This window comes from Brachyhypopomus gauderio, chromosome 6 (assembly GCF_052324685.1).
Source record: "Brachyhypopomus gauderio isolate BG-103 chromosome 6, BGAUD_0.2, whole genome shotgun sequence".
Classification (NCBI taxonomy): domain Eukaryota; kingdom Metazoa; phylum Chordata; class Actinopteri; order Gymnotiformes; family Hypopomidae; genus Brachyhypopomus; species Brachyhypopomus gauderio.
In genome coordinates, this window is record NC_135216.1 from 10,210,954 (window position 1) to 10,222,939 (window position 11,986).

The 11,986-nt window shown below is 41.9% G+C and overlaps 1 long non-coding RNA gene across 1 annotated transcript; it reads left to right on the plus strand.

Moving 5' to 3' along the window:
• Positions 1-1,281: 1,281 nt before the first annotated feature.
• On the plus strand, positions 1,282-4,028 carry LOC143516753 (uncharacterized). The gene is made up of 3 exons (XR_013131780.1): positions 1,282-1,582; positions 2,146-2,268; positions 3,337-4,028. It is a non-coding gene; the product is annotated as an uncharacterized LOC143516753 (long non-coding RNA).
• Positions 4,029-11,986: the final 7,958 nt, after the last annotated feature.

Consider the following 11,986-nt stretch of genomic DNA (forward strand, 5'->3'; position numbering starts at 1 on the left):
AGTGTGTGTTTATCCAGGTGTAGCTGCTGGTGTGCTCCACATGCCGACCACGTCAGCCACACCGTTTATGCTGGCAGAAGCAGCCGTCGAGCAGCTGTACCTTTCGGAAGTCAGCATGGCCGCTCCATAGCGCACACCTGAAAACGTGCGGGTATTTGAACGGGTATCGGCTGTGCGCTTTCACCGAGACACAGCTGCACAGCCCCATACGCGAGCACCTCCACATGGAAGTGAATTCTGAACAATCCAAATCCGCGGAGACGCACTTCCCCGTGACTGGGAGCCTGCAGACACACCATGATGTCTGTGAAAGCCTTTGACACAGTAATTTCTGTCACGTCTTGACCCTTATGGCAATTATCTTTGAACTCCATAAACAGTAGTAGCACAAATTAACACCGATGCACTCGCAGTAATCACAGCCAGATGCTGTGGTGTGATTTTTCCACTACTATTCCCAGACACCCTATGCTATTCTCCACTGCTTTGATAAAGCTCACGTCACATAAAACGCATCAAATTCAACATTATGTGGCCATTGCGGTGGTAAGTGCAAAGTAGCCTTCCAAAACAGCCACTACTTTGTTTAATTGTCCTGACAGACAACAAGCATGAAAGGCATTTCTCCTGATCTGCTTTCACGTTGTTTATATTGATTTGCCACGGCGTGCGTTTACAGCGCATCTCTGCCAACTGTTCTGTTGCCAAGGCGCGCGGGAGAGAAGTGGGGATGCTGTGGGCCCATCAAGCAGCTGTGTCGCATATGCTGCCGATCGATATAAACAAACATGGCCGCCTCCGTGCACAAGACACGATTGACAGGTATGATTCATCTGGTGCCACCGGAGGGCACGGGTATAATAAGCACAGATAGCTCATTTCCCATCGCAGGGGACAAAAAGCATAAGGGTTAGTGGGGGGCACGCGGGCAAGATCATCGGCCTCCCACCGGAGCGTGCATGATTCCCCACCAGGGCATGCGCAGTGGGCGAAGATTAAAGCTGTGTGATGCCGTCACTTCTTTAATTCCGAAAGTTACGCGCTATCTGACTAGGCCGAGATGCGGCGGGCACACCGAGTGCAGAATATTCAACAGAGGCAGCGGGGAGGATCGCTTTGCGCTTGCTTAAATAGCAGTTCATTTCTTAAATCCGAGGACAGGGGCATCTCGCCACCGCAGACACGTACGCTCTGACAGCGCCAGCAGCCCACAATGGGGAGAGGCATTCCAGCCGTGATAAGAAGTAATGGGTCGAAACAATATTCCCCGGGGGCCTCAAATTGAAATCCGAAACTGTGATATTGTTTCATCGCGGCGCAATTTGAAACGTCAAAACGACTTTGGTGGGGGTCGGGGCTCGCAGGACGTGCAGACGGCTGAGAACAGTGCAAGGGGTTGTGCCGCACACTTCATTTGCACACTTCAAGCCGCTTCCCCGAGATGTCTGGGTGACAGCTCTGTCTCAGGACACACATCAAATACTTCAGCAGCCCATGCAAGGGCAGAGAGAGAGATCTGCTCCCTACAGATTCTTCACTACCGGAATATGTATGCGTGCAAGCTGCTCTGTCGTCCAATATGGTTAGTTATAAGGGAGGTGAATGAGTTGCAGGCTTTTTAAAAATGAATATAATGGAATTATGGAAAACCCTCAATGATGCATTATTGTACAATTAATAGTACAATCTGCATTTTCATCTGTAATTTCACTATATACAATGATCACTGGTTAAATTATCTGAATGTGCCACGCAAGTCAGGGTAAGTATTAAGATGCAGCTGATTAGATAGTTCAAACGAAATCCTTTTTGCAGAGGCTTCACTGTTCTTTTCAAACTGACTAAGACACTGCGTCTATACGGGGGAGCTCGGTTTCTGTTCCTGCAGGCTGCTAGATGAGGCTGACGTTCAGGATCACGCAACACACATTCAAACTTGCACCAAAGCACAGAACAGCACATTTGATACAAACATAAATGAAGAGAACCACCATACATTTGATCTTTGTCTAAAACCCGGAGTGGTTATTTCATCATAACTCATATAGCCGTGGAAGCATTCTGTTGCAATGTGTATACATTGTTACAATGTCTATCATCACCTGTGGTCCTGAGGAGATTCTTACTTATACACACCTGTGTCAGCGGCGGAGCCAAAGCAGAACGGTGGAATGAGGAAAGCAGGAAGCTGAAGGATTCAACCTCTCCCTGGCAGCCTGCCAGGAGTCAGAATCCCAAACAGCCCAGACAACTGGATGGCTATTGAAGGTATCTCTCTCTCTCTCTCTCTCTCTCTCTCTCTCTCTCTCTCTGTGTGTGTGTGTGTGTGTGTGTGTGTGTGTGTGTGGGTGTCAAAGACTCATACACTCAGTTCACAAGAACAGTGCCAAACTCTTACTATTATATATGTTTGGAGAGCATCTGTGTGTTGTTCTATATATATTCAAACAACTTGGGCAATAAACAGGGATTATCTGTTGTATAATTATGTATCGTGCACAATTATAGTTAAACTATAGGTTTTATTACAATGTTTGTGAATATAAACACATTACAAAAAATGATTTCACTGTATATGATCATTAACAATGTGAATGTCATAATCAAATCATTTACTAACATTCAAATAGGCCAGCAGCCCCCTCCTGTCTGTCCCTCGTCTTCATAGTCCTCAGACTCCTAGAACACAGAACCATAATTTATTTGTTTACTTCATTCTCCCATCATTGTCTAATGAAACCAGTCCAATTACAGTTTAATGGGACTTAATGCATACATTCTGTCTTGAAATCAGCATTTGTAATGGGTGCAATATACATATTAGACAGTTTAATTAGATGGCAGTTTAATTGTTTACATGCAGACCTCCATTAGGAGGCCCTGGCTCCAGTGCTGGGCTGGGGAGGGAGAGGTACTTGCTCTTTCTTAGATGAAAAGATTGGTCTAAGTCCAATTAAATGGTCTAGAAATGCAACCTGTAGGGAAATGTTTAATGGAACAGCAGGAACAGTGCTTTGCTTTATGTTGCTATGGTCAATTTATGGCCTCTCTCTCTCTCTCTCTCTCTCTCTCTCTCTCTCTCTCTCTCTCTCTCTCTCTCTCTCTTCCCCTCATTGAAAAGAATCCACTGCGCTGTTTGTTTTTTTACATTGAAAAGGATTACATTTTCTGGAGGTTAAACGTATACATTTCTAACATCTTCATTATGATTCGTATGTGATTTATTTGGTTTTGTTATTAGGTAGAATTAGAATCAGAGTGTCTGTTTATCTATTCTGGAAAAAACATCTATTTTTAGAGACAGGGAAAAAAAACCCTTTATGTCATTAATTCCAGAAATGTAAGCAGGGGAGAACAGAGACTGGCCACAACACTGCACAAAGGAGTCCTCAAACAGAGGGAGAAAGCCTAGCAACTTTGGCCACACTTCAGTGGCCTGGACACAGAGAGATGACTTGCAGAATGAGGTCACAGTGTGAAGACTCAGTTTCTCCATCAGCCCATCCTCTTAGATCACTGCAAGCTGACAACATTACCTCACAACCATCACAGCACTAAACATGGCCCGTCTCCACTCACACAAAGAGGCGGCAGCTGTAAGTCCCATCTCCCAATAAACAATATGGACACTGAGCATGATGAGGACAAACACACATGGTAAGGACACATTCACAATTGTACTACTAAACACAGTGAGGACACACAGCTTGACTAATAAACACAGTGAAGATACACTCACCTAAATATGGTGAGTACACACAGCTACACTACCAAACATGATCACACACTTCAAAGATGCACTGCTAAGAACAGAAAGGACCCACAGCAATACAGTGAGAGCACACACAGATACAGTACTACATACAGAGAGGGTACAGTCACAGCTATACTAATAAACACAGGAAGGACAGAACTCTGCACTGATTTAGCAGCCACAGTGTTCACACACTTACGCCTTCCCACACGAAAGCACACACACAAATATGCTTTTATGTTGTTATTTTATTATTATTATTTTCAGGTGTATTTGGAAGAGGATATGAAATCTTTCTAGTGGTTGCTAAGGGTCTCAACCTATGAGTGATTTCATTTATTATTCTAGTGTCAGAGATGTCATGATTCAAGCTCGAAGACTAATTAAGCTGACATTTCCAAACACACACACACACACACACACACACACACACACACACACACACACACACACACACACACACACACACACACACACACACACACTATCATTAATTACTGGAGAGATGGAGATGGGCCAGAGGCACCGATATTACCACTGCCATCACTTATTCTCATGGCCAGTGATGTCAGGCAGAATTGTCTTTCCATGTGTCCCTTGGTCAAGTGTCTTTTTCCAGACAGATCTGTGGGGATCCAGCCTTATCCAACTGCTGTATGTTCTAAAACTAAGAACTAATCTAGGTGGATTTCAGATGGACAAAATGGTTTCAGTCTGCCATTTAAAGTCATTCTAAAAACATGGAATTAACGGACTTTGTTTGGAAATGTTTGAGTCATCGTATTTGTTTTTGTCATATTTTTATAGCCATATAGCTCATGACCCAATACATTTATTTCTGGAATGTTCCTGGCATAAAGAAAACCATTGGTCTGGTATTGCAATCAGGAATCAAAAATGAAATCTGCCTCTATAAACCTAGACCATAAAAGTCTACCACAGGTAAGCATGTCTTTTATGTTTTAGATGTCTTCTAATCTTAATCTGATAGATAACTATTGTAATTAATAATACTATTAGGACTTGCAAACAGAGTAATTAAGTTCTACGTTAAATTATATATGAAGATGTGTAGTGTTATGCAAATACTAAAGTTCATAGTTTTATGTCTTCCTTTCCATATTGGCTTCAACTTCAAGAGACTGTTTTTGGTTTCTCTCATGATGATACAAGATCTGCCAGGCCCAGGCACAACATGTCCTTTGTTTGTTATGGAAAAAGAAGGCCAGAATACTCAGGCTCTTTGATTAAATCCACTTGTCCTCAAAACCTGGAAGATATCACACATAAAATGTCCTCGACACGAGAGACAGCAAATTGGCCCTGAGCTGGAAGGATTGGTTCAATCATGCCCCGACCGTATAATTAGTAATTAGATTGGGATTAAAGTCAGCTCGTAGAGGAAGAGTGTGGCCAATTCAAATCAGCATATGAAATGTGATTAAATTAATGGGGAAAAAATTGAAATATTAATGTTCAGATTTGCAGCCAGGTCCCAGGTCATGGCCATCAGTCAGGAGCTGTTTGAACTCTTCTCAATTAATGTGAGCTTCTCTGGTACTGACTCTTCTTCACACATGTTCTCTCTCTCTCTCTCTCTCTCTCTCTCTCTCTCTTTCTCTCTCTCTCTCTCTCTCTCTCTCTCTCTCTCTCTCTCTCTCTCTCTCTCTCTCTCATTGGCAAAACCTCTGTGTAATTGTGCCAGGACCTGGGCACAATGACATTCCATGCCTCCATGGCTTGTGTGTACTGCTACTTAACAAATCCAACACCCCGTATCTGATTATATTATTGACCCAGTACTGCTCTCATGAATCTTTGGACCAGTGCTGGGTTCTGTCCTGTCTAAAGAAAGTACAGAAAATGAGAGAGACAACCTCTGAAGTCTGTCATATATTTAGATTTCGATTTTGAAATCTGGATTTCACCTTGGTCCTTACCAGAGAGCCATTTCAATGAGCGGACAAGGTCAGAACATGCTGCTCTCGCAAATGGCCAGAGGCTATTTAGCAGAGAATGATACTGAGCTCCTTTGATTCAACCAGTAGGGGACCTTGCGAATGTGCAATCAGCCTCTCTTTGACTACTTCACTCTCATATCAAGTTACTGTCAAACACTGGCTCAAGTGAAAGTTTCATTTTCCATGAAGTGTGCAATTGGTGTTCCAAGAGGATTAATTCTTAACTTTATGACTATCATTAACATATGCAGCCTGAATTGAATTAATATGTGGGTTTGATATGTGAAATTCTTCAAAGGTCAACTGACAACCATAAATTTCAAAATTGCTGAGAGATATTAGGATATTAAAATAACATTTTTTATTTCATTAAGGCATTGAAATAAAACTTTTTTTAACCATAAAAATACAGAGCTAGAAGAACAACACTTAAGGTACGAATCATTATGCAGTTTTCTTTGTTCAAACAATTTCTAATTTTTTTCCTAGTAATTTTTTTAGTCATTATATGACTAAAGTTTAATTTTTTTAGATAATGTAGTGTCTCAAAAGAGAACCAAGACCTTTCATGAAAAAATATACTGAGATAACACCAGTACATACAGCATCATAGCATCACTGCAGATGAAGCTCAGTGTCTGTGAGCTGAATATTCAGCACTGATCTTACATAAATCCATGTAACTGTACCCAATTGCAAAAACTGCAGTTATTGGTGAGGGCCACAGCATTTCAGCTGATAAAAAAGTCAGACCCTGCCCATTTAGTGTGGAGTGTGGTGTCTGTGCTCTGGCTTAGGATGGAGGACGATTACATATCCTGCATCCGGATGAGAGGCAACCCTCCGTTTCCCTCTTACTGTTCCTCATTGGACGTCACAGCTACAACTCACTCTCCAATCTTCCCAGTCCAAAGCAACAACTTAACGGATTATGTCTCAGAAGGTTCCTCCCATTGTTTGTAACGACTCCATTCGCTATATGTTTATGCCATCAAATATTACTAAAGAACATATAATAACATGTACAGGGCTAACCATCAGAATCATAAAAGCAGAGTATGGCCGTAGTATAGTAAAGCTATAAAGTAGCCAGAACTTGAGCGCAGGTTGGCCCTGTGGTGAGGAACACGCAGACGGCTCAGGCACGGCTGATGTTTAAATAATGAGGCAGTGAGAGTGGAGAGTGGCGCTGAAGCAGAAACCCAGCACTGGAGGGCCCGGCTCACCCGGCCCATTAAAATGCATGATTCCACCAAGCTAGGCGCAGACAAAGGCGAGGTAAATAAATATAGAAACCAGCTATATGAAATATTAAAGTCAAAACAAACAATGAATGGAATGGAGGGATTTGGCAGTGACCACATCTGCCCGGGGGGTAAATTTTCAAAGGCGAGGAGGAGCGGCGTGGAGTGCCGTCTCAGAGCCATTACTTAGTACTGAAAATGAGAGCAATTTCAGGCACTGGAGTGGGCCTACTGCACAGCGTGTGGGAATAAACATTTCTCTCAGATCACAGGTTTTCCTCCTGTGTGGAGAGCCATGTGTTTTATTCTTTACTTCTTGCCTGCTATGCTGTGGATAAACAGCATGTGTATTAAATTTTATCTCTGCTCTCAAGCATAATTTATGAGTGGAAGGCTTGCAGTGTGATGCTAGATGCAGGTTGATGAAAAGAAAACATTTCTCAAAATTGGTTTGGGATGGACATGCAAGCCATTGGCTCCTTCCTTGGTGCATATACAAGAAATAAAATGTATGATTGAAAACTGCTGCTATGGAAATATGTATACTTTACATAGTGTTGGTTTTGTTTCGATCCATTTCAGAGCTTATTCTTCACAAATGCATTTAAATCAATTAAAAACTAAACAAATAACACAAAACAACAAAACTAGATACAAAACAATTGATCAGATGTCTTCACCATAGAGCACACCACAGAGATTGCCCCCTATACATCTCTACAATGATACTTGCCACCAAAGAGACAGTGTGGGTGAGTGTACTTAGACAACATGTCTGCAGTCATCATAAGATCAAGTGTTGCTCTCCCTCTCCCTCTGACATCCACACAGTGACACCAAAGGCTCATGCCAGTGCTGATGCAATCAAAGTGCTGAGAACTGCATAAAAAATAATGTGGTAAAAAAAAAAACAAGAAACAAGCTCTCAAGCTAAATGAGCTCAAGAATATCTTTCCTTGGGGTAGCTCAGATACCTGAAATTGTAAACAAAGGTACAAATATTATTACATGAAATTGCCTTAAAGAAGGATTAAAAATGAATCAGCCTCATTAATTCAACAACAAATACATATTTTGTTAAAAACAATCTATTTTATTATTGTGTCTATAAATAGGCCTATTTAACTGAAATGCAATTTTTAGTTAAATGGACATACGCTGTTATAATTGCTGAACTGCTGAGAAAGCTTTCGAAAACATTACACGGGCCTCAGGGTGTAGAATTACACTGACCTCATATGTCCCTTGACAGCAAGCAGTGCAACAGTCTTGGTCTCAGCACTGCTCCAATAATGGTCATCACCACTGGTCACGAAAGAGGATCATTTAGTTTGTCAGAATGTCTAGTCAATTTGCCTGGACCTCTTCTCACTGGCAAACTAAAGGCATGAAGATAGTAGCACCAAAACTCCAGACAATCTTATAAGACTTTTCAGTTTATCAAGACAACAGGACCTAAACCGGATAGTAAACTCTGTCCAACATTCTTTCACTTCTATTGAAGGGTTTTATGTCACCATGACGCAGAAGCAAAAGCGCGTGAGATAAAGTCGAAGGGGACAGCAGTAAACTGACAGACTGCGTTTCATCCATGGAGAGTCCACACTGGAATTAGAACTGCTCTGTGCTGGCAAACGTCTGACCTGCACAGTGTCACTTCATAAGGGTCAGGTGATGCTGTCTGTCTGCTGTCTTTGAGGAACTACATGAAGATACTACATGAAGATAGACTTCTGTCATAAAAGACTACACGTATATACAATGTAGGAGAAGTGCCTCACAAAAAGCAGTAAATGTAGAAAAGCCAATCTCCATTTCTCCATGGGTGGTTGGAATAGTGATGTAGTTAACAATGCTGGCTCTCCAGGGGTAACGAGTTCAGCCCTCTAGGCAAGAAGACCATGATATTCCAATAAGAGATCATGGGCAAGACTCCTAGCATTACACATAACATGATTGGAATTGTAAGTTGCGCTGAATCGAAGTGTCTGCCAAATACACAAATGTAACTTAAGTGTGTGTCACATAGAGAAACACCACAGAGGCTTATCATTCAAACAAATCATCTCACTGATCTCAGATATGGCAACTATTTTTGACCTGAGATCAGTTGCTACTGATAGTTAACCACAGTCTGATAGTTAACCAATAAGTTTCAAGTTTCAAGTTTCAAGTTTATTTAATTTATATAGCACTTTAAAACACAAGTGTTTCCCAAAGTGCTTCACATAAAAACATCAATAAAAAAGAAACTAATAAAACAGAATAAAATAAATAGAAAGTATATATATATATATATATATACACATATATATACAATAATAATAAAAATGCCATATCACATCCACACAACATAAAAATTTAGATAGCTCAGCTACAATCATAAGCCACAGAGTAAAAATATGTGACTGATGATGCTCCTCTAATATCAACCGGCAGACTGTTCCACAATTTTGATGCTACAATAGAAAAGGCTCGATCCCCTTTCCGCTTAAGTCTAGACCGAGGAACAGACAGCAGCAACTGCGATGATGATCTTAGAGCTCTAGGGGTCTCGTAATAACAGAGCATATCTTTAATGTAAGAGGGAGCCAGGTTGTTTAAGGCTTTAAAAACCAACAATAAAACCTTGTACTGTATCAGTCTGTATACAGTCTGTAGTGAACGAGTTGCCATGCTAGGAGAGAAAGTTATCATCCCTCACCATGTATAAAGGCCAACACACGAGGGACTGTCCTTTCCACAACAACAGGCTTGGCTAGTGCCCATTATAAATATGTTATTAAACTCAGGGCTTGACCTGGGTCTAGTGATTCTCTGAGAGCCCCTTCTCCCCCCACAGCTGTACTAGTGTAATGAGAATATCAATAGGCACTGTAGCAGATCTAATCAGCCATGCAATCTCTTCCAGCACCAGAACTGTTTCTACTGGTTAGCTAAGCTGAAAATGCCAGCGTTCCTAGGAGAGGTGCCATGTTATTTAACTCCAATTTATTTCTGATTTATCAGTTGTTGCCATCGCTGATATCTGATCCCTGATATTGTTTTATTGATTGATTTTCTAGGAAACAAATTGTACGTCTTTGTGTGCAGAAGTGTCTCAGCAGAAGTGTACTTGGGAAGTGCAATATCTATTTAATTTATAATGTGTATTTTTGTTTTTCATTTCTGTAATATGTAACAGAAAATAATATTTGGAAGTATGTTAGAATGCAGTTTAAGTTGGGAAGTCATAGGTTATTGGATTTCTGATGACTGACACTGACTGCTGTCATGTATTGTAATATTACTATTGTAAAGGTTGTGTTGCAGAAGCTATATGTTCAGAGCATTCCTCCAATCACTTCAGTAATACTGCAGTGCCTTCGCTGTATTTTCCCTTAAAGGATCTTCATGAATATGCTGTATGAATGCTACTGGCAAACTCCACATACTGTGCCCTACGACAAAGAAAAGGTCTTACTTACTCGCAACTGCAGAATGAAAAATAAGCTCACACAGTGGAGGCCAAAGGGAATCTTGGACAAAAGTCAGATAGCCTTGGCATGTGAACACAAGTACTGTGTGTGTGTGTGTGTGTGTGTGTGTGTGTGTGTGTGTGTGTGTGTGTGTGTGTGTGTGTGTCTGTGTGTGTGTGTATGCTAGAGAGAGACAGACAGACCGAGAGTGAGAGACAGAGAGAGCGAGGCAGAGATGCACTTAAGAACCTCACTTTCAGTGCAACAAAGCCTCTGACCTGTACGGCTGCTGCTGCTGACGGCCTGTTTGGCCCTCCTCTGTCCTTGCTCGAAGAATCGACCTGTTCAGTTCAAAAGTAGCTGGAAGCCCATGAGTGTATGGAGATAAGAGGCTCCCTCGGTCTGCTTTTTTCTTCCTCTCCTCCTTCACCTCCTTGGCTGTGGAGGAACATGGGAGCTGCCCCTCAACATTTAATCACATGTTCCTTTCATGTGCCCGATCTGCAAGTCTTGTGAGTGGTTCGAGATTTGGTCAGTCAAACAACCTGCTGCCTCTATAATTCATTCATCCTCCTGTCTTAATAGATAGTGAAGCCATTATCTCTTTAAATTCACTGATGTGTACACTGCATAAAATCATTTATCGGCTGTCATGTTATATAAGTAAATAATGAATACAACTATGTACTCTATACATAATAAAATGAAGTAAGCACAGGGAAAGAATCATAGCACAGGTTTTGCAACATCATCTGCACTCAGCCAAATGTTCCGAAATCCCTCTCTCCCGCTGAGAGCGTGAGCTGGCTGACTCTGTCGACAGTGACACAGTGCCAAGTTTCCTGCAGGGTCACGTGTGTTCACGTGGAGATGTTTATTCATTTCCGTCACAGAGAGAAAGTCAGACACCTGCCCCCCCCCCCCCCCCCCTCTCCCCATCCTCCTCTAGGAGACATCTGCTCTCTCCGAAACTCTGGAGCATCTGCTAAGATCCAGAGATTTCCACAGGCTGGGTTCTTTCTTTGCATTCTGGACAGTAGCTGTTATTTTGTCCACAGCTGCATGGCTCATCTGTCTCCCTTCATCAGTACCACACACAGAGATGGCACAGTCCCCATGTTTGAGCAAACATGTGTCTGCTGTACCACACAAATCAAAGTGCGATCAGTCCATATGAGATCAGACTCTATTTGAGATGTTCCATTTGCTGTGCATCTAGAGTAGTTAACTTTATGCAAATAATTTTACCTAACCCATAAACACTTCAGGGACCCACTGGAAAGTCTATACATTAATTCCTAACTGATACAAATTAATACCTTTTGTTACTCAGATATCTCAGATATTGTCCCTGGCATCTGCTGGAGCGATTCTCCCAATGGTTACAGACCCTAGTGCTGTGTATAATCCATAGTGTCCAATGTAGGAGATATAAGCCACTGGCATCAAGGAAACTCCTCACAATGCACATCCCGATTCCAGTACCCCGAGACTGTATACTCAGTGGAAGGAGGACTAGTGAGCATCAGGATGATGGCCCCACATGATGAAGTGCGTAGTGAGTATCTC